Raw genomic sequence first — 14009 nt, 5'->3', positions numbered from 1 at the left:
TCACTGGACTTTCCAAACCAAGTCTTAGCTCTCAATGGCTATTCCTAAGCTGATGTTCTCTGATGGTTGCCATCCCGATATGAGGTTCTGTAATGGCAATGGTTCCCTGCCAGAGATTACACCTCTATGTTTTCTTAATAAGAAGTGTTAAGCTATTTCAGAAATTGTGTGAAATTAGAAGAACTGGAATTATAAAAGATCATCTCCCTTAGATGGGCAGGTGGGACACCCCTTGGGATCATGTGTGGGGTCCTTCACAGAAGAGTAAATCATATAGAGGCAAAGAGTATGGCCTCTCTCTCAGAAGAAAAAAAATCATGGTCTATAAATCAAGCCCTTAGTATTTAGAGTACACAAAGAGATAGGCTGATCCTTTCCCCTCCTTTAGAACCCCTTGGGTTCTCCTGGGCCTTACACAGAGTAGGCTGAAATTTCTGGGAGGGAGATGTGCTCTTTCCAACTAATAAGGCATGTGGGGCTTTAAGAATTAGGCAGGTGAATAAGAGATGCAATTGCATAAACTGACTTATTGAGTGGGTCACAATATCACCTTTTCAGGCTCTTGTATCTTCTTTGCACTGAATGGAAAGTGATTGACTTAGTACCTAGGACCTAAGAACTGATCAAGAGTGGGGAGGGAGAGAGAAAGAGAGAAAGAGAAGAGAGAATTAGTGAGCCAACAACCACCAGAGAGGCTGAACAAAGACACATTAAGATGACAGAAACCTGTAGGTTTTGAGAGAAAACCCATCAGGGCCTTGGAACTTCAAGTTTCTAATTTTTTATATAAAACATTTCACATGTCCTTGCACTCTATTTTCTCAGCAGGCCTAGAAAGTAGGACAGAACTGTGTGATCATCATTATTCCTCTTATCCAGATGAGGAAATAGAGGCAAAATTATGGAGAAAAGTGTCCAAAACTGCAGAGATGATAACCTGTAAAAATCTCTCTGGAAAGCAATTTAGCAATATCAGTAATATGCATTCAACTGAGCACATCTTTTTAGACAGCAAATCTATTAACAAGAATTTACCCTAAGAAATAACCAAATCTATATTATGTATCCATCACAGCATTGGTTATAAATGCAAAGACAGAAAAATAAATACCTAATAAAATCAACTGGTTAAATATGTTATGATGTAGTGCCATTAAATTTACCAATGGAATTTTTTATGAGATATGTTTCTAGTTGAAGTTTCCCAGTTGCCAGTTTAAATAGTATAATTTAATTTTCTTAAATAATAAATACAGAGGATGCCAAAAAATATATACACATCTTAAGAAAGGAAAAAAAAACTGTGTTAAAATTGTAATACTCAATACATACTGATAACAAAAGACAAATACAAGTCATGTGTACATTTTTTGGCACCCCCTAGTATATGTGCACAAAAATACTGGAAAATATGTATTAAAATTTTAACAAAAGTTATTTTCGATGATGGGGTTATGGAAGATTTTTATATTTATTGAGATTATTTTTACTTCCTATTTTTAATCAATGGTTATTTAGATAATCTTAAAAGAAAAAGATGGAACACACATCATATACCATGTTCAAGACATGTGATTTGTAACCGATTTAGTATGCCTATTTTAAAATGCTTTGGTGTTTTAAACATAGAATATCAATGGTGGCAATGCTACAGTGATGACAGAATATTCAAAAAGCAACATTTACAAATCTGAAAATATAATACTGACTGTATATGAAATACAAGGAGTTAGTGGGTTTTTTGGAGCCTGGTTAGTTAACCTATGATGGTTCTTTGGAAGATTTAAATGTAGGGTAGGGTTTTTGAATAGATTGATGAAGCTTATTGTTTTCGTTTCTTATTAGAGAATTATGGCCTAATCTTCCTCCTTCAGATAATGTGACAATTCAACTAGCCAATGTCATGAAATTTCTTGTTACGTTCTTAAAATATTCAGAAAAATAATATTGAAGTATTCTTTCATTAATCTATTCTTGCATTAAACTAAAATCCTTCACATTTTATGCATGATCATTTCTTCTAGAATGATTCATTGTAATTCTGCCACCTCAAAGCCTTCTTTTCTCTAGGACAACTTAACGTAGTAGCTTTTATCTTTTTGCTTGCATTTTATTATCTAACTTATTAATATGGATTCTCAATTGGAATTTAGCCTCAAGGAATAATTCAACACATAAGATGGAGTTAATATTTTCCCAAAAGCATTTTCTTTCTGAAGCCAGTTCATGTTCTGTAAATCTTGATTGCCTTAAATTGAATATTATATTTATACACACACACACACACACACACACACACACACACACACACACACATACATCCTTTTTCAAGCCTGGGTTTCAACTCTGAGTTTCTTTCCAAATTGTCTGCACATGTTAACTATTGGCTGAGCTCATCAGTGTCTTATGTATCTATTTCCCAAGCAGTATGACTGAATTCAGTTAGTGTGGCACAAAGTGGTCTTCATGTCAATGAAATATCGATGATTCAATAAGCTGCAGTGAGAACCAAGACAAACAGAGGCCTGCATTCATCCAGTCTAAAAAACCTGGCAACAGTTTTGCTGGTTTTACAGCCAGAGAGCCAAATAATGATAGCAATGCCCTACGTTGAAAGCAGGAAATTATCCTCATCAAAATGTCACTTCTGAAAATATCTTTTGAGAAATGACAATACTGTAAACAGAAATTTCCACAGTGACAATTAAACATAATTAAATGCTAGATTTCTCTTCAAGCTTTTCATTCTCTACAACTTTTTTTTCTGGGCTGAACCCAATTTCTCTTTCAAGTACATCTTGTTCCTATCAGGGCAAAATGCAGCTACCATTTTTTTTTTCTTTTTTAATTTATCAAGTGATTTTAAAGGCATATTGGGCCATATTATAAATCCCAATGACTCTGAAGATATTTTCTCTAACCATAAGCAGAGCCTTGGATTAACATGCAACAAGACAAAGGGTGGAGGAAAAAATATATATATATATTTTTATATCAGGATATAAAATATATATATATATATATATATATTTTATATCAGGGGTGCCAAAAAATGTATACAAGTGGACACTTTGGTCAATGTTGCTCCAGCAGTAGTTCGCCATCATCAGAAGTGTCTGAACGCTGATGGTAACCACTTTGAGCACCTCTTGTCATTGCTGAAGTCAAACGTGACTTATATTCCATCTTTTGTAGCGGTTTATATTGAGTATGACAATTTTAAGAGTTTTCCCTTCTTAAAATGTGTATACATTTTTTGGTACCCTCTGTATACATCCATGAGGAACAGAAGGGTACATCTGTATCCCAGAGAGTAATGTGATTTTTCTTATTTTCTAGAAAGTGACCTACACTGGTCAGGTTTTATTTATTTTTTTATTTTTTTGGATTTTTTTTTTCCATATGTGTTTCTTTGTTTGAACAGAAATCGGTAACTTGTGGAAGGAATCAGATAATGTTGCAAAGAGAAATGGAGAGAAGATCAAAGCCATGGAAGCAATGAAAAGAAAGACAACAGATGAAGCTGCAGCAGGAGTGGGACCAAAGTCAGAAATCAAAGCAAATATAGCAATTCTGGTTAAATGATATTCTGGTAAATTGTATCAAATCAATGCTGATACAGAGGAGAGTAGGTAGGTACGGTCGACCGAGGGAGATAAACTTCATGCTTCATGCTCTACCTGTAGTTGCTAGGAGCATCTTAGCTCTACCTGTAGGAATGTGAAAAGTATATTAGACATTCTTTTTTTGTGCGGAAGGAAACAGTGCTTTCCTTAAGTTTAGTTCAGAAAACAGCCTGATTCTTGCCATCAGGATTGGACTGGCCTGGGATTGACAACAAAAGTAACACTTGATTCTCAAATATCCATGAATGGCTAAAGCACTCATCGTCTTGATACTCTTCAAAAGTTATAGGCTATTGTTCACAAATTAGTGTAATAGTCCATTTTAATTAACGGATTTATATATGTATATGTTTTATTAATTAATAATGTAAGTTTGATTTTGTGCATACAGCGAGTCTTCTGTGTTTGAAAACCATAAGGAATAACTTTTAAAAGGCATTTAATAATATATTGTAACAGGTATATAAGATGTCAGAAAAGTAATAGCTAGAAGAAGTCGGGTTATCACTTTGTGAGGGGTGTAAATGTCTAACTATTATGTTGTTTTCTACACCTGAAACTACTACTAATAATAATAATACAAAAAATAAAATAATATACAGGGAATTCATATAAACATTTGATGCCTCATTTTCTCTTCATTTCAAAGATAATCCTTCACTTTTTGAAATTTACAGTGTTAGGTCTATTTTTAGCTGGTTGTTCTTAATGTCAGCCTTTATATTCTGATCTAGACTTCAAACTTTAAAAATAAAATTTCTCACAACACAGCTATCTCAACCTTTCTATTCTTTATCCCCCAATTTACCTATCATGTATGCACACTGTTTAAGATATTTGGGGCTTCAAGTAAGAGAAAATCCAGTTCTAACCAGCTTTAATAATAAACGTGATTGGCTGGCTGACTTAGCTAGAATGTCGTCAGCTGGACATTTCAAGTTGTTTGACTGAAGGGTTCATTATCATCACCAAGGAACTGGCAAGAACTTGATCATTTCTGCTTGTCTGTTCTGCTCTCCATACTGTGGGGTTCACCTAAAACAGGCTCCCTGCACTGCTGGAGAAACAAACCTAACCCTGCCCAACAAATCAAGGCATGGGAAGTGAAGCAGGCAAGGAATTTACGCTGAAGGGTAATGACCATTCAAGCATAAACACGGAAAATGGTACGTACAATATTTTGTACATCTTTTAAAGATTTTTTTGGTTTTTGTTTTATTTTTATCTGTTACATGAAAATATAGCTGAATATACAGTCATATCTGGAATGAAGTAAAATGATTGAGAGAAAAGGAGACAGACACACAGTACATAAAAGAATAGGCAGGGAAACCCAAAGGAGGTGGTATATGACCTTACATGTTTTAGATGCCCTGGCACCTGACACTGTCCAGCCACATTCTACATTTTTCCTTCCTAATTCTCTACTCCTGAAGCACACAGGCTTTATTCCAGTTTCAATTAGGCCAAGCAACTCACTACATCAAGGCATTTTTCCACCCTGTTATGTTACTCCTTTGTCTGAATCCTGTGTGTACTCTTTCAATTTAAACCTATTAAATGTATTAAATTCATGATCTCATTCTACCTGAAGCCTTCTAGAGCTTACCAAAGATTCTTGAGGTACCTTCCTTATAAGCTCTCACAAAAGCTGTATATTTCCTCTCTCTTCTCAATACAATAAAAATTAAATATTTAATTTTTTTATTTAATGTCAGCCTTTTCTAATGGACTACTGATCTTTCCTTCCTTCCCTCGTTCCTTCCCACAACAAATACACACATTGCTCTGAGCCCTGGGGATACAACTGTGAACAGAATAGAAAATGGACAGGGATCGTGACATTGCCTCAAATAGCACTGTGTGTCCTCAGCACCCAGCAGAGTAAATGGCTTGTTGGAGCCACTCCATAGTTTGAAGGATAGAAGATGGATTGATGGAAAGAGACTATGGGTATAAGTAAGTGAAAGAACATGATTCAAACCTAGATGTGCCTGACTCTGTAGCCATTCTCTTAACCACTTGGCAATCTAGTCAAATGCATTATCTATACCGTATCTTACTTAAAATAAGTGTCCTCAAGTATAATCATACCTTTGGTGCCAATTAACACTTAGCCCAATGTGGGGCATATAAGTACCCACTAAATACATGCTAAGTCCTAGATTATAATAGATCAAAACATGTATTTTAAATAGTTGATGCTTTAAGTTATTTTTCTAAACAAAATAATACTTCCAGGGACCCACTGTCTAACAGACACTTCATGAATCATCTTTCAAGATTGAAAGATTGTTTTGTCCTGAATCATCCTATTTCTTTTCTGGGGTTTGACTAAATCATAAAAGGTACAAAATGGCCAATACAAGCAGAAAGAAACATATGAATATCCTATACATTGAATTTCTGCCAGAACAAGCGGCGCTTGTCCACTTAATGTTTGGAGATGTCATTTCCTAATGGGGTGTATATGACCATCTGTTAGGGAACGCAGAGAAAACATTAGAACTTCAACTTTGATTTACTTTCATTTCATATTTTGAAAATGTCCTTGTTTATATGTGTTTTGTTATGTATAAAATTTATCAACACATTTGTATATGCCTATAATTTGGACATGCACAAAAATATTATAGATGCATAAAGCGACATTTTTTGTGGATAGGGTTTCACAATCAAAACATTGGAATCCACTGAGTTAAAACACAATGTAGGCAGAGCCCATGTCAAAACTTCGATTTCCTATGTCACCTTATTGCACATAAATACAATTTCTCTTCCACAGGTCATAGAATTAAGTCCAATTAAGAGGATGGAATAAGTCATCGTAGAACCATTCCTGCTAAAGAGTTAGAAAAATACCTCAAAGAACCTGATTAACGTTGATTCTATAACATCTTTTCCTATAACAAAGAGAGAAGAGAAAACTACTACTTATTGATGTCTAGTTTTGCACTAGTCACTAGGTCAAAACATATATTCTTATTTAATCTTCACACCAACCCACCAGGGTAGGAACTACTTATCCTACTTTATGGTTGATTACATGGAAGTTAAGATCATTAAATAACTTCCTAATATCACATGTATAAGAAAAGGAGAAAAAAATAGTATTTGAACAATTTTCAATTGCAAAGTCCAAGCATTTTTCTAAGGCAGAATACTAATTTTAGCACTTACATGTGATCTTGGTCAAATTATTTAAGCCTTGAAGCCTAGATCATTTATTTTCTTTAAAAAAGAGAATGATGAAAACTACACCTACTTTTAGTTGATTAGTATGTTTCACATATGGACTTCCTATACCACTGGGAAAAATATATGTTAATGTTTTAGGAGCTATGTGATTTTACTCTTTAAATCTCAAAACTCATGTTGAATAATTACAAGGCAGTTCAAATATTTTCAACTGTGTTTGGTGGTTAGCTGGATCCTTGAACAATATCCACATCTGGTCAGTTTTGAACTACAACAAATCCTGTCTAATATGAATAATTAAACAGATTCACACTTGCTGTGCAATTAGTCAGAAATGGGAGAACATTTTTATGTTAAATTAGATTTCCTGAGACAAGAACCTGAATATCAAGGATTATGAGCTTGAATCCTGTGTTTGCTCTCAATTAACCCGAAACACACCACAAGAGATACAAATATGTTTCTAATATAAACTTCACATCAAAAATGCTAAGGGATAACCATCATTTAACAAAGAAAGGATTGTAATATATCATTTTGGCTTTTGCTAATAATAACAATATCTGCGGCTATATTTATTCTAACTATGTGATATACCAAGATTACTAGTTGGATAATTAACTCCAAGCTATGTATTTATTTCAAAATGAGTGTAGGGAAAGTATATTTTAGTTTTTTGGCCACAAGCTGCGATAAATAGCATACAAAGAAAATAGATTCTATTATTAAATGAATCAGTGTAATAGGTGTGGAAGGAGACATTTTCAGTTGTCTCAGAATTTGGCGCTAAAACATTAAAGTTGAGAACACCGGATGAGAAGTAAACCACACTGAATATCATGATACCTAATTTTATGTGTCAACTTGACTGGGCTAAGGGATGCCCAGAGCGCCGATAACATATTATTTCTGAGTGTGTCTGTGAGGGTATCTCTAGAAGACATTAGCATTTGAATCAATAGACTGAGTAAAGAAGATTGTCCTCAACAAGGTGGATAGGTGACATCAAACCTGTTAGGGGCCTAAAAGGAACAAAAAAGCAGAGGAAGGGCAAACTTGCTCTCTCTGTTGGAGCTGGGACATCCATATTTGCCCACCTTTGGACATCGGCACACTCCTGATTCTCAAGCCCTTGGATTCAGAATGAAGGGCACCACTGACTTTCCTGGTTCTTCAGCTTCCTGAAAGCAGAATGTGGGACTTCTTGGCCTCTTTAATCATGTGAGTCAATTCTTATAATAAATCTCCTTTCATCTCCTATTGGTTCTGTTTCTCTGAAGAACTAATACAAATATGAAGGTCTACACACATCTGCATGGGACTTGTTAGGAGGGGCCAGACTGGTTCAGTCACCATTACTGCAATAGCCAATGTATAATAAAAGCTAGAGAGGAAAATGCTTTGAAGAGAATTCCTATGAGTAGAGAGAGCTGAGTTGGTTCATCTCTTCTCTTTTCCTCCTTCCATGGTACTCCCACCACCCACGCCAAAAGGAAATGTCTTTGTGCCAATTAGGAAATTACTATTTCTTTAAAAATCCATACTTCTATACTCTGCTTCATAATACAGGAGCTGGGACTCTGAAAACGTCACTTCCGTTATCAGCTGGCTTTCTGCTAAGGTTACACCAGTAGAGGGAACTGGAAAGAACTGGAAAACAGGAAGAAGAGAAAGGAACTTCCTCCATCCTGACTGCATGCTAGTTCTGTCACTATAACCTCTTGGCTCATTGGGTTCCTGTCTCTAGCTTCCGTTGGCACATGGGGAGCCAGTCTTATCACAACTTCTCAGAGGTACGAGCATCATGTAGGCTAAACTTCTTTCTGAGAGGAGGGTCCCCTGTGCTGAGAGTCTAAATTCTGATTACCCCAGTTTCTTGTCTTTATTCCTAAGGCTGTAGGGGTAGCTGCTTCTTGAAGTTGTTAAATGTGTGTGACCCCAGTTTTTCCCTATTTGTTTTTTCAGTCTTCCAGCTCTTATCCTACCAATAAATTATCTCTGTTGAAATACCAAATGTGGTTTCTGTTTTCCAACTGGCATCCCGATTGATAAAATACTAGCATCAACACCCTCAGATGGAACTTTATGATTAGTCTGGTCACATGGTTGGCCTTGAACCCCAATGTTAAACTCCTTACCAATGAGAATTATGATACTAAGAATATATGACGTGCAGACACATCATAACTTAAAATATCATTACCTATGTTTCATTGTGATGAATTACTTACAGAAGCCAGTGACTTGGGGAACGAAGTGGCGACTACACTTGACCATTATTGTAGTGATGGTGAGCACAAGGACAACAAGCAATGGTGATCATCAGAAGGCTTCTGCCTAAACCGATCACTTACAGATATAATGGCAAGCTCAGAGCCTGAAACTCAGCTCAAGTCACAGTCAGAGAACCCCAAACTTCAACAGCAGCCATAAAACAATTTTTTATAGCTATAGATATGATTTCATGGAAAGTCCAACCCAAATTTTAATTGGTGAATTTGTGAAATCGAATTACATTGCAATTCTATACCTTCAGAAACATCCAAGCTATGGGAACATAAGGTTAGAATGGCGACATCTGAATGAACATAGAAGAAACCAGCTGAAGCAGCTCACCCTTCTGTGACTGAGACGATTGTCTTACTTTTAGGGGGTACTGAGTAACTTCACCTGGGCAGTTGTCGTGTCCATGGGACATTGTTTCTCCTTAAGACTCACACCAACCACCCTTTAGTTCCTTCAGGCTAATAACTGGAGTCAAATATCAGCTTGTTCGTGGGAGGCAGGTAAAAAAAGTATGACCTTGTAGGAGAGAGCCTATACTCCAAAAGATTTCCCTAATTTATTTTGGCAGAACAATGCATAGAAATGAATTCTATGGATCTTAGACGAAACCAAATGGAATATAGCATTAGATCAGGTTGGATGAGTAGATATGGGTGAAGCCAGAGATTCCTTATATAAAGTGTCAGCTCTCAGGTCTAACAGTTATCTGGATCGGTTGACTGACACTAGGTCTCAATAGCCCTGCATTCAATGAGGTTGAGATGTCACAGTCTATCCTGATACAAAGGAAAGAATACAACAGGGTTAGAAAGACAAGAATAGGGAGTGAATTTATCATGTGCAAACTGTACATTCACGTACCCCAGGCTGTGGACAGGCCCAGAGGACATTCTCTTCACTAAAGCTTCAAATAATACATTAGTGAGGATTTCAAGAGTGTATCCTCGGAAAGCTCTGTGGTGGCTGTCTTCTGAAGGCCAGGGGTGACAGTGAGAGTTGTTGTCAATGATCTCGTCTCTTCTTTCCACTAGGATGAAGCTTCCTGAGCAGCAGAGACCAGGTAAGTGGCAGTGCTTACCTGCTATAGACAAGATGGGAGTATTTGTGATAATGGGCAACAGGGACAAAATGATAAGCAAGGTATTTTGACCAAGAGTGATCTTTCATATTGCCTGATAATCAATCATGGTGTCCCTCAAAGTAAAGTAGATGGGCAGCCTATGGAAATATAACAATCTATATAACACAAAAAAGAAACGAGATCTGGTAAGCTGAATTGGTAAGTTGAATTATCACAATGGAGAGTCTGGCCTCTTGCAAATATAGGGGTGCACCAAGTTGGTGAAGTCTCTGAGGGCCCACTAACCCTGCACGGTGTCCTTTCCAAAGTTGCTGCATCCACACCACCGAATGCTACAAAGGGACATGCCCTCTTCAGATTTTGAAGGCATCGTACACAAGACAATCCAAAACCACTGAGCAATCCGTTAGGTTACTCTTTTTGACTGGGGTCCAGGGCAAGATAAGACTCAGCAGCAGGTCTAGCTGTGCTGCTCTAGTGCTCAGTCCTTATGCCCCCGTTGACCAATGATGCTCGCAGAGCCTGTGCCAAGCGAGATGCTGCTTTGAGTGGCTGGCAAGCCTGCATAGGAGATTCATAGCACAGACCCCTAGGGGTCTGCTTCTCCAGCTAGCCAGTTTCCTTTGGAAGTGTACCTCTTGGTTTGTTACTGGACCCTGTGAGAACACCTGACAGGGACATGATGGCTTTGAGACCTGAGATGCCCATCATGAAGCGGGTATTTTCTGACTCACCAATCTCACCATGAGATTGGATAAGTATATCAGCAATCCAGAATGCACAAGTCAGTTACATGTTCAGGCAGTTAAGGCACCTTCAATATACACACCTGCTACACTGGCACCTTTCCCTTCATCCACACATATGTCCTCATGTGGATGGAGTTCATAATGACCCATGATTAAGACGAAAGAAGCAAAAACGAACACCGACAACAAAAATGTGGGACTGATTTAGATCTAGTCCCACATGATACACTGTCATAAAATCCAAGAGCACTGTGAAAGCATTATATAGGTCCACTCATAAGTCTGCTGGAAAGACACAGAGAAAGGCTCCTGAGCTTTAAGAATATTTCCTTGTCAGCTTCCATGATCTATTGCCGGAAGTAGAGATTTACTGATTTATGGACAGTGGGTAATGGTGTGGCTCAGAGATTTGAAAAGAACACAACTGGAAAGTTGCTTTCAAGGATGTCTAGGGAGAGATATGTGAAAGAACACCTTAACAGGGGAATAAAAAGTTGAGGTATTTGTCTCCTGTCTGTTTTGTGGGTCTAAACCCTTCCACCCCTAGAAAAGGAGGGTAGAATTGAAATAAAGAACAACGGCACAAAGCTGGGGAAAGTGGGGGCAAGAGGCTAAGCAGTCTCAAGTCCTCGCATTAGTTACGAGGAACGTAAAGATACTGCTCAACTTCAGATTTTAAGTTAGATATGCACCCTGTTATTTCGGAGATAACCACAAAAGAGATTGACTTTACAATTTCCAAAAATAGAAGGGGGAAAATATTAAGCAATATATTAGCAATCCAAGTTCAACAATGTAAAAAAAAAAAAAAAAAAAAAAAAAAACAGAAAATAGCTCATACATTTTGATCAGAATCAATTTCTTCCAGAAATGCAAACTTAGTTGCACATTTTAAAAGTCCAGTAACATAATTCTTCCCAGTGACAGAATAAAGGAGAAAAATCATATGATCATTTCAATATACAAAGAAGATCTTTAAATACTATTGAACTCAACTTTAAATTTAAAAATCCTAGCAAACTATTAAGAGAAGGAAAGTTTCCTAACATTATGAAAGACATCAAAAACACAAACAAAAACAAAAAACCTACTAATGGTGCAATATCATTCCTCTTGAAATCAGGACCCACACACACACAAAATACAAAGTGTTACCACTTCTAGTCAACATTTCATTAGAGAGCTTAGCTGAAAAAGGGACCAGAAAAAATAGCCAATGAGACTCAAAAGAGACAAAACTGTCATTTTCCCGGTTTTCCACTAATAGCCATCATATAATCAGATGAAGATCGCCCCAAAAAAGAAGGAAGTAAAAGGTATAATGACTGCAAAGAAACAACACTGCCATTTCCACAAACAATATGGCTTTCTACAAAGAAAAATGCAAAACAATTTCAAGCTAAGTAAACATAAATAATTCAGCATATTCATCCACATTTAAAATCAAAATAAAAAATGTTCTTTCATCACAATTAAATCCACTTTCTAGTCCAATCCAGAGACTCATCTGTCGTAAAAACCTCCTCATGTTGCTTTCACAGAATTGGCTCATTCTACACCGTTTGAGTTCATTGAGGTCAATGATTCTCCCCAATCACATTTTTAAGTATATTAAAATACAGAAGAAAGGAAACTAATAGGTATGCATTTTATAATACCTTCACTAGTCCAGAGTAGAGTAAAAATAACCAATTTCTCTATCTTTAGCAGAGTAATGCATTTGCTTTACATCAATGAAAAGCAAATATGGACTCTGCTAGATATTAAATAAAACCTCAGTGTTAGTTAAGAAAACATCAAGTTCATAATTAATCTATACCAACTCTATGATTTTAATATATAATAAGTAATCTTCAGTACTTAGTCAATATGAGCCAGCCTGAAAAAACACACACACAAAAAAACCTCCATTGAAGAACCCCAGATATATAACCCTTGAGAGAGAAAAGACAATCAATTAAGCAAACAAAATAGGGTGTCATTTATTTTAGCTGCACCTCCCTTAAGCTTGAATGATTGAATAGCGTTATGAAAAGTTTTTTGGGTTTTTTTACACAACTCACAAATTTGTAACTACATGGATAACTTCGTACTCTTATATTACAAATAACAGAAAATCCAACTCCGTCTGGTTTACACACAACAAAATGGGGTCCACTGACTCATAAAACTGACTATAGGTTTTAATTCCTTTTACTTGCATTCTTTAACCTTCTTAAAAGTCTTTGCATATTTTTCATTGTGAGGCTTAGAGATAGTGGAAAGATTTAGCCTGCTTTCTGTATAAAGCAAAGCTTCTTTTGTGTTTCTGTAGACCATGCTGTTTTTTATGCAGTTATTCATGCAACAAGTAATCAATTAAATTCTTAGTATGTACACACTACAAGTCAGATCCTTAAAGAAACCTTGGGGGGAAAGCCAATGGTATACTTAGAAAGACAAGCCATAACCCAGAAAGTAGTTAAATAACAATGTGGTTAACCACAAAAATGAGTGGCTGGCCCCTCAGTGCAACAGGCGTCCACAGAAACAGAAAATCTAAGGAAGCTAGAGCAGTCAAAAAATATCGAATTATAGAGGCAAAACACGAACTATCCCCTGATTAGTGGTTGATAGTTGGCTAGGGGAATTTAGTAGATACTGGGATATGTGCCCAGATACTTGCTTCTGACAGCTGCCAGGAGTGCTGGCTTTTGAAGGCTCTCACCTGAGGCCTCCTCTAGAATTATCGCTCCCCAGAAGGCAGCTGCTTTACCCAAGATCACATTCTCTCTTTGCAGGAAGCCTGCTTCTCATGACTGCAGTGCAAGAGCCCAACGACCATGTTTCCATTGGAACAACCCTTAAGGGCCTCTCTATGTGATTGGCTGAGGACTCTATTCTCACTTCCTTCAAGGTGCTCCCCGTGATCCCAAGGGACATAAACATCTCCATCTCAGAGTCTGTTTCCCAAAGAACCTAACCCAAGACATTATTGAAGAAAGGGGAAATAGTCCATGTAGAGAGAACAAAGACTTGATATTATATGTATTGGGGAAACTTGACAAGCTAACCTGGCTAATACTGCAG

General features: G+C 36.8%; 1 protein-coding gene across 1 annotated transcript in view; it reads right to left on the bottom strand.

Moving 5' to 3' along the window:
* LOC308506445 (uncharacterized protein C8orf34 homolog) overlaps nucleotides 1–14009 on the bottom strand; it is a gene marked incomplete at its 5' end in the record, with an annotated part of 300475 nt that overhangs the window by 270939 nt on the left and 15527 nt on the right.

This window comes from Rhinolophus hipposideros (assembly GCF_964194185.1).
Source record: "Rhinolophus hipposideros genome assembly, chromosome: 13".
Taxonomy (NCBI): domain Eukaryota; kingdom Metazoa; phylum Chordata; class Mammalia; order Chiroptera; family Rhinolophidae; genus Rhinolophus; species Rhinolophus hipposideros.
Note: the sequence above shows the minus strand (reverse complement) of the source record. Positions and strands in the feature narration are given on the sequence as shown.